A 27,385-nucleotide genomic window follows, 5' to 3' on the forward strand; every position below is an offset into this window, starting at 1 on the left:
TGTGGCCTATAAGGTAACAAATACCATGCTTTTTAGAGTGTAGCTGTAAGTAGCGGTGGCAAAATGGTTAAAAAAAATAGTTAGCCACATATATTATCCACTAAAAAATGGGTTGAATAATAAACTTTTTAAAAATAGGTCAAATATGGATAAGAACCATATTATCCATTTAGAAAATGGATAACCAATGAGTTTAACTTTTACATTTGTAAAGTCTCAAATGGGGGTTCCTCAAGTTTGGGAAATTAGGAATTCTCCCAAAAGTGATCATATTCAAGAAGTGATGGATAATATGATTACCCATATTATCCACCGGTTAACCCTTTTTTATCCGTATTAAATATGGGTCGGGTCGGATAATTTATCCATTTTTTCAGTACCCGTTTTCAATCCGATCCATATCCGACCCGACCCGCCCGTTTGTCACTCCTAGCTGCAAGTAAGGCTGTCCAACGGGACGGGCCGTCCCGTCCCGTATCCTGTCTCGTTCTGTCCCTGACCACTTAAATCTAAATGGGATAGGCTCACGTTAAACGGTACACGGAATGGGACGGGATGCCCATTTCGGCCCGTTTATCCCGTCTCGTTTAACCCGTTTCCGTCCCGTCCCGCCTGTCCCACGTGTTTTTTTAAATTTTTTTTATTGTAATATAGCCGTTGGGCAACGACCTCCATTGCAAATTTAGTGCTTAATTTTTGTGTTTACTTTACTGGTTCTATTTTCGTATTTCATTTGTGTGTTTAATTTTTGTGTTAACTTTTTTAATTTAATTTTGTATTTTATTTGTGTGTTTAATTTTTTTGTTAACTTTTTTAATTTAATTTTATATTTAAATTATGGCACCTAAAAATGTATTTGGCCTATTTAAAAAAAGTAGTAAAGGTGATAGTAGTAGTAATCCTAATCCTAATCCTAATCCTAATCCTTTTCCAAGAATTAGAAAACATATAGATAAAATGACTCATGTTAATGAAACTTCATTTTTCCAACCCCCTGCATGTTATAATATTAATTTCGGAGAACAACTAGATCATGAAACTTTACAAACACAATTTGACAATGACATTTTTATTGAGGATGAAGAAAATGAGGAAGAAGAATTAGATAAAATACCCACTAGTCCCGCAACACAAGCTCCAACTCAGAGTAAATCTCAGTCTGGAGCTTTACCCCCGGCACCTCCTGTAAGGGGCAAGCCTAAGGGTGAACGTGCCAAAAATATCACTTGTATGAAATTTTTTTAAACATGATAAAGTCAATCAACGTGCTATATATGAAAAATATAAGCAACGATTCGTACACAAGACAAGTGGTGGGGCAGGGGGTTTAGCCAGGCACTTACTTAAGGAGCATAATTCTTTATGGATGCAAGCTCAAATAGAAGCCGGAAAAATTACATATCCTAGCACCGGTACTGGCGCTCCTAGTGGATCTGGCGGGGGTTCTAACTTTTTACAACAACAGACAACGTCCGAGAGAAATTATAGATAAGTTACAACGAAGCTATATAGGAGCTTACAAATATTAGTATGATAATTTGTAATTAGCTACTAAGAGGCCTAGATCAAATAGAACCCTTCCTAGAAGGTGGCTGCGTAGATTAGGTGCTTTTCAAAAGAATTATATTTGTATGTGAAATTTGAAACTTCTATTAATAAAATAAAAGGCTTTAAGCCTTGAATTATTTTTATGAATTGTCTTACACTCTTACTTAGTTACTTAATGGCTTGAAATTATATTAAATAAATTACAACTCTATTATAATTACTAAAATATTTTATTACAAGTATTTTTTTTAATATTTTATAATTCTTTACCTAGTTTCCTAATTTTCTTATAATTTATTAAGTTTTAAGTTTATTAAATAAGTCAAAAAACTAGTCGTTACCAAACTTAATGGTTAAATAAATATATTTTTTTTAAATCAGCCCACTTAAGGCCCGCGAAACCGTCCCGTCCCATCTCGTTTGTTAGCGGGATGGGATGGGCCTACCGTTTCGTCCCGTTTAGGCCCGTCCCGTCACCGTCCCGACTAAATATCGTCCCTTCCCGTTGGACAGCTTAGCTGTAAGGTATAAAAATATTGCATATGGGGTGTAGTAAGCGTTGTCTTTGTTATCAAATAAGCCACGCTTTTAAGCGTGGCTTGTAAGGCAATAGTTAAAAAACGTGCCCTTAGGTCAAAGATTACATTTGTTTTGGCCACCCCAATAAAACTAAAATGTTGTAGTGTCAAAAAATTTAAAAACGTTATTCTAATACTAAAACACTAAATATATACCCTTCCAAATATAGTTATATTAACATCTGGAGGTTCCAACCATGACAAACCGATTTAGCTTTGGCTATGGAATTTATCACATTTATTTTCCTTTTTCTTGTTACATTTACTGATGATGAGGTGGACGACGAAGACGATGGCTCGGGTGAGCGTGTACGACTACGCCTCGCTGTAACTCTGGCCGGCTTAGGCATGTTTGAGCCAATTAAGTGAGGAAAATTGAGCCGAGCTCTCGAGCCGCGGATTTTGAAAGCGGAGCCAATGCTGCATCCTCAGGAGTCTCATAAGTTCCTAACCACAGTCTTGCCCCTCTCCTATCGGGGTCTCTCATCTCCGCTGAAAACGTCCCCCATGGCCGCCGTTTCACTACTATGTACCGCCTCCAATCTTGCGGCGCGTTCTTCTCACGCGCCTCCACATTCCCCTTCGTTTCCTCCTCGGACTCGCACTTTTCTTCGAGATTTGGTATTGTTTCCTCAAAGTTTTCATCCCAAAAGGAGGTTTCGAAGCTATTTTCTGCTGAAGGGGAGATGCCAAAACTTGAGCTAGGACTGTTAGGCAATGCGTTACTTGAACTCATTGGCGAAAGAATTTCAGAAAAATCTGAATCATTTAGAAGATGTTGCTTTATGGATTCAAGGAGATTAAAATCAGAGAAAGAGAAGGTTACGTCTGCTGGATTCATTTTCTTTTCTCTAGAGTTTTGAAATAAATGTTTCTTGCACTTTCTCTAATTACTAGGGTTTATTAATTCTGGATGAATGGAACGGTTGATACTGTACGTCTATTTATACGCTTGGCCTATAACTGTAACTCTGGTCCCCTACCTTCATTATCTTTTTTCTGGAATTTCTATGAAGGTGCCATTTTAAGCACATGTATGTTATGCTTTTTAGTTTTTATTATCCTAACATTTGACGAGGAATAAAATAATGTACTGATCTTCAATTTCAAGAAATGATATACAGTATATTCCTTCTTGAGATATGGAAAATGTTTGCGCAAGGTCACATTCATTTCAGAAAATTTCAGAATCATTTGAGTTCAGTAATTTAAAACAGAGGTATATATTTATTTGTAGAACAAACCTAGTATATGTGTAGCTTTTTCTCAAAACCCTTTTTGGTTTTCTGATAACATGAGCTGTCAAATTTTAGAAGCATTTAATTTTCCATTTCAAGAAAGAAAGGTCCAGAACATTTTCTCAATGTGAACTCGTGAGGATATAGTACTAGCACACGATATTACACAGGAAATAAAAATCAAAATTAAAGAGGTGTGGCTACTTATGTCTTTTACGGCTCATCTTTCGTTAAAGATGTATTTAATGCTTAAATACATTTTTACTATGGATTCTTCTCTTTATAATTTGTTTACTGGGACAACCGTTAGAATATCAGCAAATTCATGATTATATTTCAAGGCCTATTTGATTTCTCATTTTCGTTTCAGTTGGTGGAGCACCATATATAACAACAAAGTGTAGCAGCTGGATAGATAATTCACTTAAATATCTGTTAATTAAAGACGAGCTGCATCGACTTTAATTTTATATGGGGGAGCTTTGACACTTTTTGCGAATATCCTAAAACTTGTTCAGCAACTTCTTTAACAATTAGTACCTCCCTGGCTTTATGATTGTTAGAAAAACACATCCGATAATTTAAAAGAGTACAAAAGGAACCTTGAATATTTTTTTTTTTTTTAAATTTCCCCATTGACCGGGAGTGTTGTCTTAATCAAAATATAGTTTTCAATAGTACAACACAAGGGTAAAGGTTACCCTTCAAAAAGATATGGCTAGGTGATAATATAATACTGATTCACCTGCCACTACCCAAAGAAAACATCCTAGCTTACAAAAAAATTAGCCTTGTCGTACTTGATTCTTATACTAGGAATTTGGCTTTTGTCCAAGTGAAAGGGGCCCATCGCTGTTTTAGGCAGCTGCTGGCTGGAGAAGAAGAAAGCTCCATTTTGAGCTTTGGTCGCCAATTTTGCTAAGCAGTCCGCTAGTTGGTTTGCTTCTCTGTAACAATGGTTGATGTTTATATTAGTTGTGCGCCTCATTTGTGTTATCTTCTCAGTGATCTTAGCCATCCTGTAGTTCGTTTCTTTCTCCCCCCTTAACATATCAACGACCAAGAGAGAATCCATCTCTAAAGTGAAAGCTGTATACCCAGTTTGTATGTACCAGGTAATTCCAAAACTTGGTGCATAAGCTTCCGCAAGATTATGGTTGTCGCAGCTATAAGGGAAGGAGAATGCCATGATAATATCACCATTGTCTCTTCTAAGCGCTCCTCCCACTCCAGCACTCCTATCTCTCTTGTTGAAGCTTCCATCCGTGTTTAGTTTGAAAGATCCCAACTCTGCTTTTTGCCATTGAACTAGAGTGAAGCTTTGTTTGGGATGCATCTTTACTAGAGTGTCGCATAAACTATTCCAAGGCAGCTTGAGGTTACAATTAGGATAGGCCTTGTTGATGGCAGCTAGCTTCCACATTCCAACTGATTTGTTGCTGCAGTTTATAGAAGTTGAATTTCTTCTGATCCCCATACCTGCAAGCACAAGTTTCTTTCCACAGTACCCAGCATATGATAATAGAAGTAATAGTTAACGCTAGTTTATGTACATCATTAACAGATTTAGTATGCCACCAAGTATGTAACATATTTCTAATAGGGTGGGGGTGATAGCTAATCCCAAGTTGAGAACCAAACAGTTTCCAAACATAACTGGCTGCCTGTCCTTCTACAAAAACATGATGCATATTTTCATAGGAGGGGTTCTTACAGCAGTTACACCTAGAAACAATTTGTCTCCCAAACCTAGAAATAACTTCATCAAATGGGAGTTTTCCTTTCCAAAGCCTCCAAACCAGAAATGATATATTAAAAGGAACACATGAATTCCAAATCTTACCAATATGGTGCTGCTTAGGTCTAGATTTTCTTACCAGATGCCAAGCTGTCTTGTTGGAGTATTTGCCATTCTCCGTAAGGTCCCAATAAACCTTATCCTCTTTGTCTTGGGTTCCAATGTCTAAGCTAAGGATATGGTTGATCAGATGCTCTGGAAGAACATTCTTCAGCTTATTAACATCCCACCTGCCTCCAGTGATGAATTCACTTACCAATATTTTATGGCTCTTCCTAGTTGTATTAACTAAACCTGCAAGATGACCTTTTAAGGTCCAATTATCCCACCAAAAACTACTTGATCCTGAGTTTATTTGCCAAACCATGTGTTTCTCTGCACTGCTTCTAATCTTAAGAATATATTTCCAGGCATGAGAGTTCCCTGCAGCCCATTGTTTCGAAACCAAGTGAGATCTAATACAGTATTTATGCCTAACATATGTTGCCCAAAGAGATTATGTGGACCTAATCCTCCACTTTTTCTTCATAGCCAACATATCACTCATATCTTCCATCTTTCGAACACCAATGCCACCCTCATCTGTAGGCACAGTGAGGTTATTCCAGGAGCTCCAATGATACCTTCTGTGCTCACTTCACTACCAAAAAAGGGGGAAAAAAAATTGCGGCGGTTTTTATACGGCGGTTCTCAAAAACCGCCAGAATATATCATATTTGCGGCATCTTTCTATCCGCCATATTACAAATTTGTATAGTGGCGTTTTAATCTGTATTTGCGGCGGTGAAAATCGCCTTATTTATTACTTTAATTTTTAAAATATCTTTTGGTTTATTTCAAAATGCAAAGCTATGTAAACTCACAAATTAGAACTGCATCTCACTCTCCGGCACCAGCAAACCCTAATCTCTGCATTTTGTCTCTCTCCCTCTCCCTCCCACCAAATATGGCATAAATCATCGGCGGCATTCACTAGATCATCGTAGTCGGCGACTCCCTCTCCTCTCCTTTCCGTCTCCTCTTCTTGCTAGGTCTCCGATGAAGCTCGCGAAGGAGTTCGCTAATCTCGCCTTTGTTGATGGCAACTCCCAATTCCAAAAAACTTTCAGCCAGGTCTTTCTATTTCCTATCCTTTTTGCTTATGTGCGTGTAGGTATCTGTGTGCATCTACGGTTTCTTTGTGGTTATGCAATGTTCCGTCACTTTAGTTGTTAGATCTGTTCTTAGCTTTATTTTTCCAGAGATTTTGTGTATCCAGTGTGGTAAGGAACTGACTTTTCTATGATTGAAATTTGCTAGAAGTTCTTTTGGTCAGTTAGGATAGGGATGCGAGGATCCTTAGTTTTGGGTGTTTAAGGTTATATTTGTGGAATGCATACAAGGATGGCATAGTGGCCCTAACTAGTTTAGGATTGAGGCGTAGTTGACTGATTAAATCAAGAGCTGTGTGTAGTGGTGTTTTATTGTCATATACTGCTATAAATTCTTATGCGAGCTATGGAACTGCTAGTCGAAGAATAATTAGTCTTCCTGAATTAATTGTAGTATCATTTGGAATGATACAATAGTGATTAGTCATCTATCTCTATTAGCTATCCACTATTTATACATGTTTATACACAGAGTATACATATATTATATATCTACCGGTTATTTATAATTTAAGAAGTTGAGTGAGCGGCTAATTAGATTAATTCTTCTATCACAAGTATTTCCCACTTAATAGCCAGTTTATTCCCAACCTCACTCTCCCACGTTCAGTTAAGGTGAAACTCAGTGCATACTGCAATTTCAGGTATTGAAACTGAAAGCATTCTAAATTGAAAGCATTCTTCCTTCTATTCGAGGTATCGAAACTCAGATTATGCTCACAAGTGTTATATACTGATTGAATTTCAGCTATTGTGAAAATGAAGATCTATTATTTAAACCAATATATATTATATTGGATCATACCGTGATCCTTGAGTTACCTGAAGTCTGAAGTGTTTTGTCTTTTTTCATCAACCAAATGCATTCTGAATGTTCTGCGGTATATTGAACATAATCTCTACTTTTATGAGTAAGGGTGTTTTGTGAGCAAATATAGTCTTATTTTCAGTTGCAGCGAAGGAAATTTCAGCTATTGTAAAAATGTAAGTGCATTGTATTTAATGTATTTATTATATTGGTTTTCTACTTTAATCCTTGGAGTTACTTATTGCTTGGTGTTTCAATTTATGTTGTAGATACTGGATATAAGAAATAGCATCCCAACACCTAAAAATACAAGATCACCAGATGGAAATAGCAAAGCCATCATGCAAGTGCTCATTGAATATTATTTCTAGGATTTATCATAATTATTTTCCTTCTGTTGAATTGATGTAAACTATTACTCCTTGAAGTTTTAATTAATACATTTATGATGTGATTTTGAATTGCGTATTCTTTTTATAAATGATGAATGATCTGTTTAATTAATCTTTTTCTAAAATTGTGTCAAAACTATTATATAGTAATATATAAGTTTGGGTATAAAATATCATAAAAACAATGTCAAAAAGGACTACAAATAGAAAAATAAAATTACGGCGCCTATTGGTAAAATTACTGCGGTTAGGGACCACCACTATTTTAGTTTGTGATATATACTTTCTAATTGTGACGGTTTCAAACCGCCATTTTAAGTAATAAAGAACCGCCATTTTAACAATGCATAATTCAGGCAGTTTTCTGAAAACCGTCGTATTAACTTTTTGGCGGATGCGATTTTGGCGCTTTTGATAGACCACCATTAATGCTGATACTGGCGGTTAAAACCGCCATAATATGTAAGAAAAAACCGCCACAATATTCCAGTTTTCTTGTAGTGATACCTCCATTTTTATTTCCTGTCTAAACCTTTTGTTTACCCGTAAAATAGTACAGTTGAATTTATACGTGGTTTCTAGACAAATAAATTAATTTGATCCTGAAATAATAAAATAATTGAAGAATTATGCAATACTTAACCTTACGATGTAGACAAAACAACAGAAGCAACAGTTCCGGGAACAGGGTTTCCGGGCACGACAACAACGAAATCAAAAAGTAAGAAGATAAAATAGTATTAAGCTTTGTATATAATGTAGCGTAAGTTTTCCAGAAAATTCGTGTCCTTTACAATGATAACGGAGCTCACTATTTATAGCTATGTCTAGGGAGGAGGTTTTAGGATCGTGCCCTTATTTAATGTCAATTATGAGAAACATTGATAAAAATGTAACGGTGAATATAAATGCCAAATTTCCTATAACGGGTAATTGCTCTTAATGTCATAGAATATTTTCTATTAAATGCTACCGGGCGAAGAACATTTATCCCATCTTTATGAGCGTTATTCTTTCCGGTAATAAACGAAACAGTTGCCTCCGGTCTTTGGCCATCCCCCTGTCTTGGGTTTCACGTGTTCCTTTTTTAGACGGTCATATGTCATAGCATATTTTACCCTATACAAATAGTCCCCTACTTTCCGGTGACATAACGTTTTATTACCGGAAGTTTGTAGAAACACTCTTTTGGCGGATATTACTATAATTTCCTCTGAAGGCTTCTAACGGTTGATTAGACGCACATCTCTCCGCATTTAATGTCCCGAACACGCATCATTCCATGATTCAACACAACTTTTGCCGATTATCGAGGTAATCATGGCCATGGATTTAGCCTCCAAAACCTTTACTTATACGTATCAACCTTCTCCCTTATACTTCATAATCTTTCAAGATTCCCTTATCTAACTTGCATCTTGCTCGTCATCTTTTCTCTAATTCTCTTCAAATAAAAAATCTTCTCCTTCTTCCATACAATGGCTTCTTTCTCAAAGCGCACCGATTTTTCAAAGAGCAAGAACAAGGCCGAGAACTCTACTCCTCCAACAATGGGCTTCATCATCCCTAGAAGTCTTATTACCACAAAAGACTTCGAAGAGAAATTTCCTACTACTAACTCTCGTACATGGGCCGTCGGTAGGTATCCTTCTTCCATACGTCCTTCTAGCATTCCTGCTGTGAAGGAAGACTGCCGCTACCATCACGTGGATATTATTGCTCCTGATCTATCGGAGCGAATCACCCTACCCAAAGAGGGTTTTACATATTTTTATACGTATCCCTTTACTTTGCGTGCGTTCTCTTTGAGCAGAGAACTTGACTCCGTGATTGCGAAGTTTTTCCTCCACTACCAAGTGTGTTTGGCATAAGTAAATCCTTCTGTGTGGAGGACAGTTGATTGCCTTCGGCGTTTGTGCCAGGGACTAGAGAGGAGCTAACCTTAGCTCGTATGATGAATCTTTATTCTCCCAAAATCTTCCCCGAGGGAATGATAAACCTCTGCAAGCGTGGCCACCATGCTATGTCCACTAGTATGGATGATGGCAACGACCGTGGGTGGATGGAACGGTTCATTGCAGTTGCCACCAACGACATCATTCCGGCAATGGCTTCATCCTTTCCGGCCGCTTGGAACCACACTCGTAAGCTCTTTGTTTAATATTTCCTTTAACTAAATATTTTTCTATAGCTTTATTGATCCTCCATCCTTCTCCTGTTTCAGCAAATCGATGGATCCCACCAGTGGTTGAAGGTTTGGATTGGTGGGTACAAAATATCTTGGACATTACGAAGCCCGAGACTGGCTTGTGGAAAATACTGGCCCATAAATACGGGTGGAAGGCCAAGAATCATGGTAATTCAAACTCACCTTGTTTTAATTTTTCATGTGAAGAACTTGATTGATCCCTTCTAATTTGTCTATGAACCTTCAGCTTTCTAGACACGTGCACCTTCAGGTTTCTAGACACGTAGGCAATCACCCTACCATCCTGCATCAACATCATGCTGAGACCAACGCGCGACGTATCACAATACACCGTATAGGACCCCGATCCAGTAGGCAACATGCAAACAAATAAAAATAAACTCTAACACCCATAATTAATAAACTTATAACCGTTCCCAACTCCGCTTGAATAGTCAACAAAGTCAACATTCGGGCCCACATGCCCGAATTCCGAAATTGTTTGAAGATAAACATTACACATAACACCACGAACTCGAATATATAATTTATTCTTAATCTCACGCCCAATTTTGTGGTCAAAATTCAAAAATATCAATTTCTAAGTTTCTCCAAAATCCCACAATTTCTATAAATTTTCATGTTAATATTTGTGTACAACTCATGTATATAGCTTACAACAAGTGGGAATAACTTACCTCATGATAGATGATGAAAATATCCTCTTCAAGAGCTCCAAAAGTTGTCCAGCCAAGTGAAAATGAAAGAAAATGAGCCAAATCCCATATTAAATCAAATCTGCCCAGGCCCGCTCTTCTTCGCGATCGTGATGCCCAGCTGACCTTGCCCTTCACATTCCATACCTCGCATTCGCGAACCTCTCCAAAACTACTTCGCGTTCGCGATTCAGCCTATGCGTTCACAAAGTAGGGCCTAGTCCTTCCCCGCGTTCGCGTGAGCCTCCTCACGTTCGCGAAGAGAAAAACAGGGGCCCTTCACCAGCCTTCTTCACGATCGCGGGACTACCTTCGCGATCGTGAAGCACACAGCACACCAGCACACCAGCAATAACAAACCATCCAAACTTGGTCCAAAGCCACCCCAAAACATACCCGAGGCCTCTCGGAATACCGTCCAATCATACCAACTAATCCCAAGACATGACATGAACCTTCTCGAGGCCTCAAATAATACAAAACGACATCCAAACTACGAATCGGTGATCAAAATCCTTCTTTTAACTTTCTAACATTCCAACTTAGACGAACGCATCTGATTCATACTTAAACATTTGAATGAGGCCAAACTTTTTGCACAAGTCATAAATCACGATACGAACCTATTTCAAGGCTCGAAACCCTAAACGGATATCGATAACACCAAAGTCCACTTCAAACAAACTTAGAAAATTCCAAAACCTTCAAAATACCAACTTTCCACAATAAGCGCTGAAATGCTCCCGGACCACCCGATACTCAACCCGAACATACGCCCAAGTCTGAAATTATCATATGAACCTATTGGAATCTTCAAATCTCGATTCTGATGTCGTCTACTCAAAAGTCAAACCTTAGTCAACTCTTACAACTTAAAGCTTACGAATTGAGAATTTTTCTTCTGAATCAACTCCGAACTTTCCAAAATTCATTTTCGACCATACGTACAAGTCATAAAATATGAATTGAAACTATTCGAGACCTCAAACTATCGAATGACATACTAGAGCTCAAAATAACTGGTCAGGTCGTTACACTTGTCATGTCTTCCAAGCCAAACAATGGTGGATGTTGAAAACTACCAACTCCCTCTGGAAAGAATTCATGAAAGCCAAGTTTTTTTAATAATGAGCATCCCTCTGTAGCTTAATAGATTAGTGGCTAACCTAAAAGTTAGAAAACTTTGTGCAACATAAAAGAAGATGTAGAAAGAAACATGCTTTGGAATATAAGTGATGGAAAGGTATCTTTTTGATATGATGACTAGAGTGACTTGGGTCCTTTACAGCAGCTGCTTCCTGGCATCACTAGCTACAACCAGATTAAGGTCAAGGATATCATAAGTAATGGCTCATGAAATTAGAATAGGTTCCAAACTCAACTAGATGAACAAAGGATAAGATCAAGGCTCTTAATATCAAAATGGATAGAAAAAAGAGAGACAGAGCCATTTGGACACCATCTACCACTGGAAAATATTTTATTGGCTCAGCTTGGGCCACCTTCAAATAGAGAAAAAATATGGATAATTGTATTAACTTTGTCTAGCATAAGGATATCCCCTTCAAGATCTCTTTCCTTACCTGGAGAGCCATACACGATAAATTATCTACAGAGGAAACATGTTTTAGGTTTGGGATCCAAGTTAACCCCATTTTCCACTGCTGCAACAACAACAACCAGAATTCTAGAATTGTGAACATTAATCATCTATTCTGTTTAGGGGATCATGCTAACAAAATTTGGAGCTATTTTGCTGGACCTCTGGGGATTGACTATAGTAGCAGGAATCTCAAAATCCAACTCCTCACTTGGTGGATTATTAAGAATCACGATCCCATTGCCAGGCTCATCACAAGGAGACTTCCTTTGATCATATGTTGGGAGTTATGGAAGTCAAGATGCACCAAAAATTTTGAAAACATCAGACCATCTTTTTATAAAACAAAAACTAATATAATATCAACTCTTTTACAAGTACTGAAAAGCAGATTTGGAAGAGCTAATGTAGGGGACGATCGACACACTATATGTCAAGCATGTGAAGCTATACTAGAGCAGAAGACTAGCGCAATGGTCAGATGGATCATACCTAATGCTCAAAAGATGAAGCTTAACAGTGATGGAAGTTGCATCCAACGCATTTGTGGAGGAGGAGGACTTATCAGGAATAACCAAGGAATTGTCATTTTTGCCTACTCAATTCCCATGGGGCCTGTTACTAGCAATATGGATGAAGCTGCAGCAATGCTATTTGGCCACAAATGGTGTGCTAATAATGGCTTTGAAATAGCCATGGGGAAAACTGACTCATTGCTCATATCCAAGTGCATTAAAAGGGAATGGAAGGTACCTTGGAAGATCCCAACATCATTAGTGAAATTCAGGACCTAATTGAAGAGCATGGATTTGAAATCAGCCACTGCTTCAGAGAAGCCAATAGACCTATTGATAAATTGGCAAACTTGAGTCATAGTCTTGATACGATCTATGTTTTCGACTCTTTTGCTGGACTGCCCAATCAAGTTAAAGGCCTTGTTAACATGGACTGTTGGAACCTTCCATCTTTCAGAATCAAAAGAAGCAAGCCTTCTCACATCATATATATATATGACCCCCCCCCCCCAAACCCCCCTCCCCTAATCACCTTGTATATTAGAATTTTGGTTAGAACTAATAGCAGAAGTCTCTTCTCAATGATCATGTATAAAGTTTGGAAAGCAAAACTCAAATTGTAACTTTTTGCACGTCAATAATCATTGGAGACCAATTTAAATAAAAATAAATAAAAGCCTTAACACTAGGGAGAAAAGATGAATGTTTTATATTAGAAAAGCATTGATCATTCGCGCTAGTGTTTAGTTTGGTATAAAATTAAAACATGTAACAATTGATAATCGTACAAGTAGTATATGGTATAAGGATCGTGTTTTAATGATATCGTGAATACTAAACATCTAGAAGAATGTATAGATGTTGATTGAGCTAAGTGATATGAATTTTTAAAAAATAAAATAAAATAACGATAGGAAGACATATAGAGGGGAAATTTCCACTCATCAATGATGATCCCTTTACGTGAAACGATTAAAAAAGATTTCATCAACAAAAACATTTTTAAAAAATATTTTACTCTTGTCAAACAAAAATAAGTCCCTCCGTCCCATTTTGTTGGTATTATTTCCTTATTAGTTCATTCCTAAAAAATAATATATTTTCTTAATGATAAATTTTATAGCTAATCACACAAATATTATGTCATGTTTAAGTCAAAAGATCTACTCTTATAGCTACAAATAATACTATGACATGTTTATAATTACAAGTTTTAGAAATTCTTTTTTTTTTTTTAAATTTCGTGAGAAGTTAAACAATGCAAACAAATTGAAATAGAGGGAGTATATTATTTCTCATTTAATATTTTTCTTTTTGCCTCCCTCTTCTTATCAATCGAGAGCTTCCTACATGCCAGGCACCAAAAGTCTATAAGATTCTTTCCATATTGTCATAAAGAAAATCATTAATTTAATTTGTTGATATTTCATTTCCCAAAAAACATATAAAGAGAAGAATCCAAAGTAAAAATGTAGTTAAGCAATATTTACCTTCAACTAAAGTTGAGCTGAAAAGAGACAGAAGTAGCCACCACTCTATGGGTACTATCTTCACGTTTCTGAGAATGTATTGGACCTTTATTTCTTAAAATAGAAATACAGTACTCTCTCCGTTTCAGTTTACGTGAACCTATTTTCTTGTTGGTCCGTTCTAAAAAAAATATTCATTTTTAAATTTGGAAACAATTTAGCTTAAACTTCCAATTCTACCCTTAATGAGAAGCTTTTATAATCACACAAATACTCTAGATCCCTTTTTGACTTGTTTATGACCACAAATTATAAAAATCTTCGTTGTTTTTTAAATTTCGTGCTCAGTCAAACAAACGGAGGGAGTACACTCTTTTCTTGCATTTGATAGATCATGTTATTACTAGATACAAACGTACACATATGCGAGGCGTGTTCTTCATATAGATTAAATATATTTCCGTTAAGAAAGGATCTCAAATGACTGAAATTTTCAGAAATGAACGTGACTGCAGTTCTCGAGATATATCATTTCTTTAATTGATGAAGATCCGTACATTATTTAACGGAAAAGGGTCAAAAATGTTCTTGAACTATCTGAAATAGCTCAAAAATGCCATCCTTTTATTTTTGGTACAAAAAATATCCTTGCCGTCTATATTTTGGATCACAAATGCCCTTAAACTGTTAGTCTTGCCATTGAAGTTGACGTGGCAGTCCAACTGGATTAGATTTGCTTACATGGCCATCCACCTAAGCAATCCAGCATTGCAAAATTATTTTTTCGGAAAAAATCTTTTTTCGAAATTTTTTATTAAAATACAAATCAACACTTATTCCGAAAAAAGTAAATAAATTTCAGAAAAATTATTTATTTCGGAAATTTTTATTAAAATACAAAATCAACACTTATTCCGAAAAAAAGTAAAAAAATTCCGGAAAAATTGTTTATTTTGAAAATTTTATTAAAATACAAAATCAACACTTATTTCGAAAAAGGTAAAAAAAAGCAAACAAACAAACGAAATTTTTCTGCCCCAATTTTCACTAGAAAAATTTCGTGATTTATTGTAACAAAATTTTAAACTACTTCTTTATTGAAAGCAAATAAAAGGTGGAGAATGGTGTACCCTCAAAAGATCATGATGATTTTGTTTTTCTGTTGTTTTCTTTTTGTTTTTTTATGGTGTTCCTTTATTGTCAAAAAGATATCTCAACTAGGGATTAGTGAATCTTATGTTGGAAAAATGTGGTCAGGGAATGGCATAGCCTATATTGGCAATTATATCAAGGAGTGGTGTACCTTACATTTAAGATCAAATAAACTAGGGAGTGCAGACCCTATGTTGGAAAAGCGACTAGGAAGTGGAGACCCTATATCTAAAAAATAATCAACTAGGGAGTGTAGACCCTATGTTGGAAAAGAGACTAGGGAGTGGAGACCCTATGTTGGAAAAAGAGACTAGGGAGTAGAGACCCTATGTCTAAAAAATAAAATCAACTAGGGAGTGGAGACCCTATGTTGAAAATGAAGACTAGGGAGTAGAGACCCTATATCTAAAATAAAATCAACTAGGGAGTGGAGACCCAATATTGTAAAAGAGACTAGGGAGTGAAGACCCTAAGTCTAAAATAACTTCAACTAAGGAGTGGAGACCCTATGTTGGAAAAACAGACTATGGAGTGAAGACCCTGCGTCAAAAATAACATCAACTAGGGAGTGGAGACCCTATGTCTAAAATAACTTCAACTAGGGAGTGGAGACCCTATGTTGGAAACGATACTAGGGAATGGAGACCCTATGTCTAAAATAACTTCAACTAGGGAGTGGAGACCCTAAGTCTAAAATAACTTCAACTAGGGAGTTGAGACCGTATGTTGGAAAAGCAGACTATGGAGTGAAGACCCTGTGTCAAAAATAAAATCAACTAGGGAGTGGAGACCCTATGTTGGAAATTAAAAATCAAATAGGGAGTGGAGACCCTATGTTGGAAATGATACTAGGGAGTGGAGACCCTATGTCTAAAATAACTTCAACTAGGGAGTGGAGACCCTATGTTGGAAAAGAGACTAGGGAGTGGAGACCCTATGTCCAAAATAATATCAACAAGGGAATGGAGACCCTATGTAAAAAATAACAACAACTAGGGAGTGGAGACCCTATGTTGGAAAAGAGACGAGAGAGTGAAGACACTATGTCTAAAATAACTTCAACTGAGGATTGGAGACCCAATGTTGGAAAAGAGACTAGGGAGTGGAAACCCTAGGTCTAAAATAACTTCAACTAGGGAGTGGAGTTCCTATGTTTGAAAAGAGACTAGGGAGTGGAGACTCTATGTCTAAAAATAAAAATCAACTAGGGAGTGGAGATCCTATGTTGGAAAAGAGACTAGGAAGTGGAGACCCTATGTCTAAAATAACTTCAACTAGGGAATGGAGACCCTATGTTGGAAAAGAGACTAGGGAGTGTAGACCCTATGTCCAAAAATAAAATCAACTAGGGAGTGAAGACCTTATATTATAAAAGAGACTATGAGTGGAGACCCTATGCCTAAAATAAAATCAACGAGGGAGTAGAGTCCCTATGTTGGAAAAAGAGACTAGGGAATGAAGACCTTGGGTTGGAAAAGAGACTAGGCAGTGGAGACCCTATGTCTAAAATAACTTCAACTAGAGAGTGGAGACCCTATGTTGGAAAAGAGACAAGGGAGTGAAGACCCTATATCTAAAATAAAATCAACTACGGAGTGGATACCCTATGTTGGAAAAGAGACTAGGGAGTGGAGACCTTATGTACAAAATGACATCAACTAGGGAGTGGAGACCCTATACTGGAAAAGAGATTAGGGACTATGTCTAAAATAACTTCAACTAGGGAGTGGAGACCCTATGTCAAAAATAACTTCAACTAGGGAGTGGAGACCCTATGTCTAAAATAACTTAAACTAAGGAATGGAGACCCTATGTTGTAAAAGAGACTAGGGGGTGCAGACCCCATGTCTAAAATAAACATCAACTAGCGAGTGGAGACCCTATGTTGGAAAAGAGACTAGGGAGTGCAGACACTATGTCTAAAAATAAAAATCAACTAGGGAGTGGAGAACCCTATATTGGAAAAGAGACTAGGGAGTAGAGACCTTATGTCTGAAAATATAAATCAACTAGGAAGTGGAGACCTTATGTTGGAAAAGAGATTAGGGAGTGGACACCTTATGTCTAAAAATAAAAATCAACTAGGAAGTGGAGACCCTATGTTGGAAAAGCAGACTAGGGAGTAGAGACCCTATGTCTAAAATAAAATCAACTAGGGATTGTAGACCCAATATTGGAAAAGAAACTAGAGAGTGGAGACCCTAAGTCTAAAATAACTTCAACTAGGGATTGATGACCATATGTTGGAAAAGCAGACTATGGAGTAAAGACCCTGTGTCAAAAATAACATAATATAGGGAGTGGAGACACTATGTCAAAAATTAAATGTCAAATAGGGAGTGGAGACCCTATGTTGGAAACGATACTAGGGAGTGGAGACCCTACGTCTAAAATAATTTCAACTAAGGAGTGGAGACCCTATGTTGGAAAAGAGACTAGGGAATGGAGACCCTATGTCAAAAATAACTTCAACTAGGGAGTGGAGACCCTATGTTGAAAAAGTGACTAGGTAGTGGAGGCCCAATATCTAAAATAACTTTAACTAGGGAGTGGAGAACCTATGTTGGAAAAGAGACTAGGGAGTGGAGACCCTATATCTAAAAATAAAATCAACTAGGGAGTGCAGACCCTATGTTGGAAAAGAGACTAGGGAGTGGAGACCCTATGCCTAAAATAAAATCAACTAGAGAGTGGAGACCCTATGTTGGAAAAAGAGACTAGGGAGTGGAGACCTGGTGTCTAAAAAATAAAATCAACTAGGAGTGGAGACCCTATGTTCGAAAAGAGAATAGGGAGTAGAGACCCTATGTCTAAAATAACTTCAACTACGGAGTGGAGACCCAATGTTGGAAAAGAGACTGAGGAGTAGAGACCCTATGTATATAATAACTTCAACTAGGGAGTGGAGACCCTATGTTGGAAAAGTAGACTAGGGAGTGAAGACCCTATGTCAAAAATAACATCAACTAGGGAGTGGAGACCCTACGTCTAAAAATAAAAATCAACAAAGCAGTGAAGACCCTATGTTGGAAAAGATACTATGGGAGTAGAGACCCTATGCCTAAAATAACTTCAAGTAGGGAGTGGAGACCCTATGTTATAAAAGAGACTAGGGAGTGGAGACCCTATGTCCAAAATAACATTAACTAGGAAGTGGAGACTTTATGTCTAAAATAACTTCAACTAGGGATTGGAGACCCAATGTTGGAAAAGAGACTAGGGAGTGGAGAACCTACGTCTAAAATAACTTCAACTAAGGAGTGAAGACCCTATGTTGGAAAAGAGACTAGGGAGTGGAGACCCTACGTCTAAAATAACTTCAACTAAGAAGTGGAGACCCTATGTTGGAAAAGAGACTAGGAAGTGGAGGCCCTATGTCTAAAATAACATCAACTACGGAGGGAAGACCCTATGATGGAAAAGAGATTATGAAGTGGAGACCGTATGTCTAAAATAACTTCAACTAGGGAGTGGAGACCCTATGGAGGAAAAGAGACTAGGGAGTGGAGACCCTACATCTAAAAATAAAATCAACTAGGGAGTGGTGACCCTATGTTGGAAAAGAGACTAGGGAGTGGAGACTCTATGCCTAAAATACAATCAACTAGGGAGTGGAGACCCTATGTTCGAAAATAAGACTAGGGAGTGAAGACCCTATGTTGGTAAAATGACTAGGGAGTGGAGACCCTATGTCTACAATAACTTCAACTAGGGAGTGGAGACCCTATATTTGCAAAGACTCTAGGGAGTGGAGACCCTATTCTAAAATAACTTCAACTAGGGAATGGAGACCCTATAGTGGAAAAGAGAAGAGGGAGTTAAGACCCTATGTCTAAAATAACTTCAACTAGGGATTGGAGACCTTATGATGGAAAAGATACTAGGGAGTGGAGACCCTACGTCTAAAATAACTTCGACTAAGGAGTAAAGACCCTATGTTAGAAAAGAGACTAGGGAGTGGAGATCCTATGTCTAAACATAAAACTCAACTAGGGAGTGGGGACCCTATGATGGAAAAGAGATTATGAAGTGGAGACCCTATGTCTAAAATAACTTCAACTAGGTAGTGGAGACTCTATGTTTGAAAAGAGACTATGGAGTGGAGACCATATGTTTAAAAATAAAATCAACTAGGGAGTGGAGACCCTATGCTAGAAAAGAGATTAGGGAGTGGAGACCTTATGTCTAAAATAACTTCAACTAGGGATTAGAGACCCAATGTTGGAAAAGAGACTAGGGAGTAGAGACCCTACGTCTAAAATAACTTCAATCAAGGAGTAGAGACCCTATGTTGGAAAACACACTAGGGATTGGAGACCCTATGTCTAAAATAACTTCAACTAGGGAGTGGAGACCTATGTTGGAAAAAAGACTAGGGAGTGGAGACCCTATGTCTAAAATAACTTCAACTAGGTAGTGGAAACCCTATGTTGGAAAAGAGACTAGGGAGTAGAGATCATATGTTTAAAAATAAAATAAACTAGGGTGTGGAGACCCTATGTTGGAAAAGTGACTAGGTAGTGGTGACCGTATGCCTAAAATAAAATAAACTAGGGAGTGGATACCCTATGTTAGAAAAAGAGACAAAGGAATGGAGACCTTGTTTATAAAAAATAAAAATCAACTAGGGACTTAATACCCTATGTTGGAAAAGAGACTAGGGAGTGGAGACCGTATGTCTAAAATAACTTCAACTAGGGAATGGAGACCCTATGTATGAAAAGAGACTAGGGAGGGGAGACCCTATGTCTAAAATTACATCAACTAGGGAGTGGAAACCCTATGTTGGAAAAGAGACTAGGAAGTGGAGACCCTATGTCTAAAATAACATCAACTACAGAGTGAAGACCCTATGTTGGAAAAGAGACTATGAAGTGGAGACCCTATGTCTAAAATAACTTCTACTAGGGAGTGGAGACCCTATATTGGAAAGGACACTAGGGATTGGAGACCCTATGTCTAAAATAACTTCAACTAGGGATTGAAGACCCTATGTTGGAAAGGAGACTATGGAGTAAAGACCCTGTGTCAAAAATAACATCAACTAAGGAATGGAGACCCTATGTCTAAAAATAAAAATCAACAAAGGAGTGAAGACCCTATGTTGGAAAAGATACTATGGGAGTAGAGAGCCTATGTCTAAAATAACTTCAAGTAGGGAGTGGAGATCCTATGTTGTAAAAGAGACTAGGGAGTGGAGACCCTATGTCCAAAATAAAATCACCTAGGGAGTGGAGACCTTATGTCTAAAATAACTTCAACTAGGGATTGGAGACCAAATGTTGGAAAAGAGACTAGGGATTGGAGAACCTACGTCTAAAATAACTTCAACTAAGGAGTGAAGACCCTATGTTGGAAAAGAGACTAGGGAGTGGAGACCCTACATCTAAAATAACTTCAACTAAGAAGTGGAGACCCTATGTTGGAAAATAGACTAGGAAGTGGAGACCCTATGTCTAAAATAACATGAACTACGGAGTGAAGACCCTATGTTGGAAAAGAGACTATGAAGTGGAGACCCTATGTCTAAAATAACTTCAACTAGGGAGTGGAGACCCTATGGTGGAAAAGCGACTAGGGAGTGGAGACCCTACATCTAAAAATAAAATCAACTAGGGAGTGGTGACCCTATGTTGGAAAAGAGACTAGGGAGTGGAGACTCTATGCCTAAAATACAATCAACTAGGGAGTGGAGACCCTATGTTCGAAAATACGACTAGGGAGTGAAGACCCTATGTTGGAAAAACGACTAGGGAGTGGAGACCCTATGTCTAAAATAACTTCAACTAGGGAGTGGAGACCCTATATTTGCAAAGACTCTAGGGAGTGGAGACCCTATTCTAAAATAACTTCAACTAGGGAATGGAGACCCTATAGTTGAAAAGAGAAGAGGGAGTTAAGACCCTATGTCTAAACTAACTTCAACTAGGGATTGGAGACCTTATGATGGAAAAGAGACTAGGGAGTGGAGACCCTACGTCTAAAATAACTTCAACTAAGGAGTGAAGACCCTATGTTGGAAAAGAGACTAGGGAGTGGAGATCCTATGTCTAAAAATAAAACTCAACTAGGGAGTTGGGACCCTATGTTGGAAAAGAGACTAGGGAGTGGAGACCCTATGTCTAAAATAACTTCAACTAGTTAGTGGAGACCCTATGTTTGAAAAGAGACTAGGGAGTGGAGACCATATGTTTAAAAATAAAATCAACTAGGGAGTGGAGACCCTATGCTGGAAAAGAGATTAGGGAGTGGAGACCTTATGTCTAAAATAACTTCAACTAGGGATTAGAGACCCAATGTTGGAAAAGAGACTAGGGAGTGGAGACCCTACGTCTAAAATAACTTCAATCAAGGAGTAGAGACCCTATGTTGGAAAACACACTAGGGATTGGAGACCCTATGTCTAAAATAACTTCAACTAGGGAGTGGAGACCTATGTTTGAAAAAAGACTAGGGAGTGGAGACCCTATGTCTAAAATAACTTCTACTAGGTAGTGGAAACCCTATGTTGGAAACGAGACTAGGGAGAAGAGACCATATGTTTAAAAATAAAATAAACTAGGGTGTGGAGACCCTATGTTGGAAAAGTGACGAGGTAGTGCTGACCGTATTCCTAAAATAAAATAAACTAGGGAGTGGATACCCTATGTTAGAAAAAGAGACAAGGGAATGGAGACCTTGTGTATAAAAAATAAAAATCAACTAGGGACTTAAGACCCTATGTTGGAAAAGAGACTAGGGAGTGGAGACCGTATGTCTAAAATAACTTCAACTAGGGAATGGAGACCCTATGTATGAAAAGAGACTAAGGAGTGGAGACCCTATGTCTAAAATAACATCAACTAGGGAGTGGAAACCCTATGTTGGAAAAGTGACTAGGAAGTGGAGAACTTATGTCTAAAATAACATCAACTATAGAGTGAAGACCCTATGTTGGAAAAGAGACTATGAAGTGGAGACCCTATGTCTAAAATTACTTCTACTAGAGAGTGGAGACCTTATGTTGGAAAAGACACTAGGGATTGGAGACCCTATATCTAAAATAACTTCAACTAGGGAGTGGAGACCCTATGTTGGAAAGGAGACTAGGGAGTGAAGACCCTATGTCAAAAATAACATCAGCTAAGGAATGGAGACCCTATGTCTAAAAATAAAAATCAACAAAGGAGTGAAGACCCTATGTTGGAAAAGATACTATGGGAGTAGAGAGCCTATGTCTAAAATAACTTCAAGTAGGGAGTGGAGATCCTATGTTGTAAAAGAGACTAGGGAGTGGAGACCCTATGTCCAAAATAACATCAACTAGGGAGTGGAGACCTTATGTCTAAAATAACTTCAACTAGGGATTGGAGACCCAATGTTGGAAAAGAGACTAGGGATTGGAGAACCTACGTCTAAAATAACTTCAACTAAGGAGTGAAGACCCTATATTGGAAAAGAGACTAGGGAGTGGGGACCCTACATCTAAAATAACTTCAACTAAGAAGTGGAGACCCTATGTTGGAAAATAGACTAGGAAGTGGAGACCCTATGTCTAAAATAACATGAACTACGGAGTGAAGACCCTATGTTGGAAAAGAGACTATGAAGTGGAGACCCTATGTCTAAAATAACTTCAACTAGGGAGTGGAGACCGTATGGTGGAAAAGCGACTAGGGAGTGGAGATCCTACGTCTAAAAATAAAATCTATTAGGGAGTGGTGACCCTATGTTGGAAAAGAGACTAGGGAGTGGATACTCTATGCCTAAAATAAAATCAACTAGGGAGTGGAGACCCTATGTTGGAAAAAGAGACTAGGGAGTGAAGATCCTGTGTTGGAAAAAGAGACTAGGGAGTGAAGATCCTGTGTTGGAAAAGAGACTAGGGAGTAGAGACCCTATGTCTAAAATAACTTTAACTAGGGAGTGGAGACCCTATGTTTGCAAAGATGCTAGGGAGTGGAGACCCTATGTCTAAAATAATTTCAACTAGGGAATAGAGAAACTATAGTGGAAAAGAGACGAGGGAGTTGAGACACTATGTCTAAAATAACTTCAACTAGGGATTGTAGCCCCTATGTTTGAAAAGAGACTAGGGAGTGGAGACCCTATGTCTAAAATAACTTCAACTAGGGAGTGGATATCCTATGTTGGAAAAGTGACTAGGGAGTGGAGACCCTATGTCTAAAATAACTTCAACTAAGAAGTGGTGACCTTATGTTGTAAAAGAGACTAGGGAGTGGAGACCCTATGTCTAAAAAAAATTCAACTAGGGAGTGGTGACCCTATGTTGGAAAATGAGACTAGGGAGTGAAGACCTTGTGTTGGAAAAGAGACTAGGGAGTGGAGACCCTATGTCTAAAATAACTTCAACTAGGGAGTGGAGACCCTATGTTTGAAATAACTTCAACTAGGGAGTGGAGACCCTATGTCTAAAATAATATCAACTAGGGAGTGGAGACCCTATGTTTGAAGAGAGACTAGGGAGTGGAGACCATATGTCTAAAAAAACAAATCAACTAGGAAGTGGAGACCCTATGATGGAAAAGAAGACTAGGGAGTGAAGACCCTATGTATAAAATAAAATCTACTAGGGAGTGGAGACCCAATGTTGGAAAAAAGACTAGGGAGTGGAGAACCTAAGTCTAAAATAATTATAACTATGGAGTGGAGACCCTATGTTGGAAAGGCAAACTATGGAGTGAAGACCCTGTGTCAAATATAACATCAACTAGGGAGTGGATACCCTATGTCTAAAAATAAAAATCAAATAGGAAGTGGACACCCTATGTCGGAAACGATACTAGGGAGTGGGGACGCTATGTCTAAAATAACTTCAACTAGGGAGTGAAGACCCTATGTTGGAAAAAAGACTAGGGTGTGGAGATCCTATGTCTAAAAATAAAACTCAACTAGGGAGTGGGGACCCTATGTAGGAAATGATACTAGGAAGTGGAGACCCTATGTCTAAAATAACTTCAACTAGGGAGTGGAGACCCTATGTTGGAAAAGAGACTAGGGAGTGTTGACCCTATGTCTAAAATAACATCAACTAGGGAGTGGAGACCCTATACTGGAAACGATATTAGGAAGTGGAGACCTTATGTCTAAAATAACTTCAACTAGGGATTAGACACCCAATGTTGGAAAAGAGACTAGGAAGTGGACACCCTACGTCTAAAATAACTTCAATTAAGGAGTAGAGACCCTATGTTGGAAAAGACACTAGGAATTGGAGACCTTATGTCTAAAATAACTTCAACTAGGTAGTAGAGACCCAATGTAGGAAAAGAGACTAGAGAGTAGAGACCATATGTCTAAAAATAAAATCAACTAGGGTGTGGAGACCCTATGTTGGAAAGGTGACTAGGGAGTGGTGACTGTATGCCTAAAATAAAATAAACTAGGGAGTGGAGACCCTAAGTTGGAAAAATAGACTAGGGAATGGAGACCTTGTGTCGAAAAAATAAAAATCAACTAGGAACTTGAGACCCTATGTAGGAAAGGAGACTAGGGAGTGGAGATCGTATGTCTAAAAAATAAAAATCAACTAGGGACTTGAGACCCTATGTAAGAAAAGAGACTAGGGAGTGGAGACCGTATGTCTAAAATAACTTCAACTGGGGAATGGAGACCCTATGTATGAAAAGAGACTAGGGAGTGGAGACCCTATGTCTAAAATAACATCAATTAGGGAATGGAGACCCTCTGTTGGAAAAGAGATTAGGGAGTGGAGACCATATGTCCAAAATAACTTCAACTAGGGATTGGAGACCCAATGTTGGAAACGAGACTAGGGAGTGGAGAACCTACGTCTAAAATAACTTCAACTAAGGAGTGAAGACCCTATGTTGGAAACGAGACTAGGGAGTAAAGACCCTATGTCTAAAATAACTTCAACTAGGGAGTGGAGACCCTATGGTGGAAAAGAGACTAGGGAGTGGAGACCCTACGTCTAAAATAACTTCAATTAGGGATTGGAGACCCTATGTTTGAAAAGAGACTAGGGAGTGGAGACCCTATGTCTAAAATAACTTCAACTAGGGAGTGGAGACCCTATGTTGGAAAAGAGACTAGGGAGTGGAGACCCTATGTCTAAAATAACTTCAACTAAGGAGTGGAGATCCTATGTTGTAAAAGAGACTAGGGAGTGGAGACCCTATGTCTAAAAAAACTTCAACTAGGGAGTGGAGACCCTATGTTGGAAAATGTGACTAGGGAGTGAAGACCTTGTGTTGGAAAAGATACTAGGGAGTGGAGACCCTATGTCTAAAATAACTTCAACAAGGGAGTGGAGACCATATGTTTGAAAAGTGACAAGGGATTGGAAACCATATGTCTAATAAAATAAATCTACTAGGAAGTGGAGACCCTATGATGGAAAAGCAGACTAGGGAGTGGAGATCCTATGTATAAAATACAATCTACTAGGGAGTGGAGACCTAATGTTGGAAAAGAAACTAGGGAGTGGAGACCCTAAGTCTAAAATAACTTCAACTAGGGAGTGGAGACCATATGTTTGAAAAGCAGACTATGGAGTGAAGACCCTGTGTCAAAAATAACATAATATAGGGAGTGGAGACACTATATCAAAAATTAAATATCAAATAGGGAGTGGAGACCCTATGTTGGAAACGATACTAGGGAGTGGAGACCCTACGTCTTAATTAACTTCAACTAAGGAGTGGAGACACTATGTTTGAAAAGAGACTAGGGAGTGGAGACCCTATGTCTAAAATAACTTCAACTAGGGAGTGGAGACCCTATGTTGAAGAGGAGACTAGGTAGTGGAGACCCTATGTCTAAAATAACTTTAATTAGGGAGTGGAGAACCTATGTTGGAAAATAGACTAGGGAGTGGAGACCCTATATCTAAAAATAAAATCAACTAGGGAGTGCAGACCCTATGTTGGAAAAGAGACGAGTGGAGAACCTATGCCTAAAATAAAATCAACTAGGGATTGGAGAGCCTGTGTTAGAAAAAAGAGACTAAGGAGTGGAGACCCGGTGTCTAAAAATTAAAATCAACTAGGAGTGGAGACCCTATGTTGGAAAAGAGAATAGGGAGTGGAGACCCTATGTCTAAAATAACTTCAACTAGGGAGTGGAGACCCAATGTTGGAAAAGAGACTAGGGAGTAGAGACCCTATGTCTAAAATAACTTCAACTAGGGATTGGAGACCTTATGTTGGAAGAGCAGACTAGGAAGTGAAGACCCTATGTCAAAAATAACATCAACTAGGGAGTGGAGACCCTATGTCTAAAAATAAAAATCAACAAAGGAGTGAAGACCCTATGTTGGAAAAGATACTATGTGAGTAGAGACCCTATGTCTAAAATAACTTTAAGTAGGGAGTGGACACCCTATGTTGTAAAAGAGACTAGGGAGTGGAGACCCTATGTCCAAAATAACATCTATTAGGGAGTGGAGACCTTATGTCTAAAATAACTTCAATTAGGTATTGGAGACCCAATGTTGGAAAAGAGACTAGGGAGTGGAGAACCTATGTCTAAAATAACTTCAACTAAGGAGTGAAGACCCTATGTTGGAAAAGAGACTAGGGAGTGGAGACCCTATGTCTAAAATAACTTCAACTAAGAAGTGGAGACCCTATGTTGGAAAAGAGACTAGGAAGTGGAGACCCTATGTCTAAAATAACATCAACTACAGAGTGAAGACCCTATGTTGGAAATGAGACTATGAAGTGGAGACCCTATGTCTAAAATATCTTCTACTAGGGAGTGGAGACCATATGGTGGAAAAGAGACTAGGGAATGGAGACTCTATGCCAAAAATAAAATCAACTAGGGAGTGGAGACCCTATGTTGGAAAAAGAGACTAGGGAGTGTGAATACACTATGTTGGAAAAGAGACTAGGGAGTGGAGACCCTATGTCTAAAATAACTTCAATTAGGGAATGGAGACCCTATGTTGGAAAAAAGACTAGGGAGTGGAGACCCTATGTCAAAAATAAAATCAACTAGGGAGTGGACACCCTATGTTTGAAAATAGACTAGGGAGTGGAGACAATATGTCTAAAAAAGATCAACTAGGAAGTTGAGACCCTATGATGGAAAAGTAGACTAGGGAGTGAAGACCCTATCTATAAAATAAAATATACTAGGGAGTGGAGACCCAATGTTGGAAAAGAGATTATGTAGTGGAGAACCTAAGTCTAAAATAATTATAACTAGGGAGTGAAGACCCTATGTTGGAAAGGCAGACTATGGGGTGAAGACCCTGTGTCAAAAA

The 27,385-nt window shown here is 38.2% G+C and overlaps 1 long non-coding RNA gene and 1 pseudogene across 1 annotated transcript; one reads left to right on the forward strand and one right to left on the reverse strand.

Moving 5' to 3' along the window:
• Positions 1-2,279: 2,279 nt before the first annotated feature.
• LOC104117648 (ethylene-responsive transcription factor ERF098-like) lies at positions 2,280-3,010 on the reverse strand (annotated as a pseudogene).
• A 1,903-nt stretch (positions 3,011-4,913) lies between these two features.
• On the forward strand, positions 4,914-7,582 carry LOC117281803 (uncharacterized). Its single transcript, XR_004512430.2, has 3 exons — positions 4,914-6,275; positions 7,264-7,297; positions 7,391-7,582. It is a non-coding gene; the product is annotated as an uncharacterized lncRNA (long non-coding RNA).
• Positions 7,583-27,385: the final 19,803 nt, after the last annotated feature.

Source organism: Nicotiana tomentosiformis, chromosome 1, assembly GCF_000390325.3.
Source record: "Nicotiana tomentosiformis chromosome 1, ASM39032v3, whole genome shotgun sequence".
Lineage (NCBI taxonomy): Eukaryota > Viridiplantae > Streptophyta > Magnoliopsida > Solanales > Solanaceae > Nicotiana > Nicotiana tomentosiformis.